Raw genomic sequence first — 3,377 nt, forward strand, 5'->3', positions numbered from 1 at the left:
CAAAATAAGCCAATACACCTTATTCAATTGCAAATTGTTTAGTCATTGTAAGATTCATTCAATATGTTAGAGAACTGCTCGGTCGAACTCGCAAGCGTTGCTATCTCAAGCTTGTTGTCAAGTTTAGTTGCCAAAACTATAAGTCTTGATTTCTAGTCTACTTATAGCTATGTCTCAGATTAAGATAGAATGTGTAGTTGAGCATTAGCTTCACGGTGTTTATCGATTGAAGACGAATAACTACTAAGGGTAGCTTGTGGAACTTCATCAACAAAAGGTATGTGGAGACTTGAACTCATATATCACTCAGAAGTCTATTTCTATTCTATCTCCTATTGAGACAAAAGTCGTATAACTATATAGACTTTAATTTATACACATTTGATATTTCGAGCTGAGTTTAACTCGAATATGTGTTGGTAAGCTTTTTCTTTAACCAAGTTCAACTTATATTCTTCACGAAAGTCAAAAGATGATCATGTGAAAATAGCCTGGTAACATCTTAAATGCTTTTTGTGAGACAGTCATTTGATGTAGACTCGGAATGTTTCGTATTGATCTATTGATCACTTGAAAATTGATTTGAAGCTAATAGTTTCTGTGAGACAGCTATTCCCGTCTTCCAAGAATGATTCAATGATTAAGATGGGGTTTAGAACAATTAACTATTGATTGAATATAGCACAATTTGCGTACTTGTATGCTGATTGTTGCAAGTTATTCAAAGTCCGGGAACCATAGTATGCATACCCGTATGCGTATTGGTTGGTTAGTTGAAAGTTCGGGAACTTAGTACGCATACCCATATGCGTACCGGCGTAAAGTTCAAGACCGAGAATTCAACTGAGTTTGGAGGTATGCGTACCCGTTCGCATATTAGCGAACCCAAACTATGTCCGGCCACTTAGGTATGCGTACCCGTTTGCATACTTGAGTGGGCCAAGTTCTAAAATTGTCTTGTTCATGAACTAATACATTTATATATTAATGAATGTAATCTTTTGCAAACCGTGGCTATAATGTTCATGAATTGATTCAAGTGAATCAAAATCGATTTTGCTTCAATTGTGTCTTGTATATTTCTATGAGAATATAAACAATTGAAGAACTCCATAACTAGTTTCATTTGAGTCATTTGAACTAGTTGTGATTAAGATGAACAAGGTTGATATGAAAGTGTTCATATGGCTAACTTCGGTTAACTATTGTTGAGCCAACTATGTGCACACGTTTGGGTACGGTTACTCATACCTAAATGAAGTCACATTTCATTTGTGTATAACAAGCTAAGTTCAATCTAATGGTTGAAAGATATTAGCTTGACTCTAATTAGGTTTTCATCTAACGGTGAATATTGAATGCTTTGTTACCAAGGTAACATTGATTGCAAACCCTGATTTGAAGACTATATAAGGGAGAACTCTAGGAACTTGGAAACCTGATCCCCACACCTCCTGTGTGATACTAGTTGCGACCAGAGTCGATTATCCCTTAACCTAGGTTAACGACTTAAAGACTTCATTAGGATTCTGAAGTTGGGTGTTCTGATCTTACCTTGTTCTATCGTATTGAGTATTATCTTCTCTAAGATTTGCTCGAGATTTAATCTCCGATAGGTAAGATAAAAAGTAGTCACAAACATCTTCGTCTCATCGTTTGTGATTCCACAATATCTTGTTTCGCTTCCATACGATTAAGATTATTGTGAGGTGATTGATATTACTAGGTTGTTCTTCGGGAATATAAGTATGGTGTATCAATTGGTTCCCGTTCACCTTGATTTATCAAAAGACGAAACAAAAACTCGTAGGAGACAGATTTGTTTATCAAGTCTCCGACTTTGGGTCGTAGCAACTCTTAGTCGTGGGTGAGATCAGTTAAGGGAATCAAGTGCGCAGAATCCGACGTGGTTTTGAGAGGCGTAAGGAACGCAACTGTACCTTGAACAGTGTGAGATTGATTAGGGATCAACTACATTCCAGTCCAAAGTTAACTGATAATAGGCTAGTGTATGTAGCGGCTTAATATAGTGTGGTGTTCAAATCTGGACTAGGTACCGGGGTTTTTCTGCATTTGCGGTTTCCTCGTTAACAAAATTTCGGGTGTCTGTGTTATTTCTTCTCCGCATTATATTTTTATATAATTGAAATATCACAGGTTGTGCGTAGTTCAATCAATTAGATAATCCAACCTTTGGTTGTTGATATAAATTGATTGACACTTGGATATTGGTCTTTGGTACCATCCAAATTATTTCTCATATTAATCTAGCTCACAGATTTCTATCTGTCCGAATGCAGATTGATTTGAGAGATTGAGATATAACTCTTGGATGTATTTTCCTTGATTGAGTCTGACTGTCTAGTTGATTCACTTGAAAATATATTGGAGTTTGTCCATATAGATCGCCTAAACGAAATATTCGGTGTGGTTGTTAGACCCCCGTTTTTTTCACAATGAGTGACACCGCATTAAAGAATCTAATTGAGGCGTTAGATAATAAAGAAACTAGAGAATTGCAAAATTTAATCAATGGATTGAATTATCACAGTGGAATGATTGTCGAACTTCTTTTAAACTACCCCCAAAGATATATTATTTCAGATTTATTGATTGACAAAGAAATAATGGGAAAAGACGAAAGTGGTGATGTAGAAGTCGAAGATGAAAGTGTAGTTACAGAGATGTGGAAGTCGAAGATGGAAGTGTAGTTACAGAATCACCTTCCCATAAAGAAACTATCAAAGCTGTAAAAATATTGAATAGTTTGTTATTGCGTCAAGAAATGTAAACACCGAAAACTCTTTTAATGTTAAGAAAAATTGAAGATGATATTCAATGTGACATCAAAACCAAGTTTCAAATGAATCATTCTTTACCAAATTAGCATAAATGTTAAATTAAGTTTATATAAATTGGAGAGTTGTTAATTTATATATTTGAAGGGAATTATACAAAGCTAAAAAAAATTATTATTTTATAAATTTAACGATTAACTTTGCTTCCGACTCGTGACCGACAAAATTTATTAATTTATAGTGGATTAATTTACATGAGTTCTATTGTATATGGTGTGACCGTTTTAACATCCGTTTTTATTTGGGTAAAAACGGGTGTTTTTGGAACCTTGCTACGGAGTCCTATATTTTCGAAAATAAACCCAAGTCTCAGAAAAATGGCATTAGAATCACCAAATTCATCTAAATTTCTCCATAAATTTCTTCAATTCAACTACATATCTTTCGTGGGTTTCTCTTTGAATGTAGATTTTATGTTTCTTTTCAATTGTAGTTCATCTCAAAGGCTACAGCTGATGACACAACGCAATAAGGTGAATGAAGAGACCTGAAGAGCTTACAGTAATTTCCAAACCCAAC

The sequence above is a fragment of the Papaver somniferum genome, chromosome 3 (genome assembly GCF_003573695.1).
Source record: "Papaver somniferum cultivar HN1 chromosome 3, ASM357369v1, whole genome shotgun sequence".
Classification (NCBI taxonomy): domain Eukaryota; kingdom Viridiplantae; phylum Streptophyta; class Magnoliopsida; order Ranunculales; family Papaveraceae; genus Papaver; species Papaver somniferum.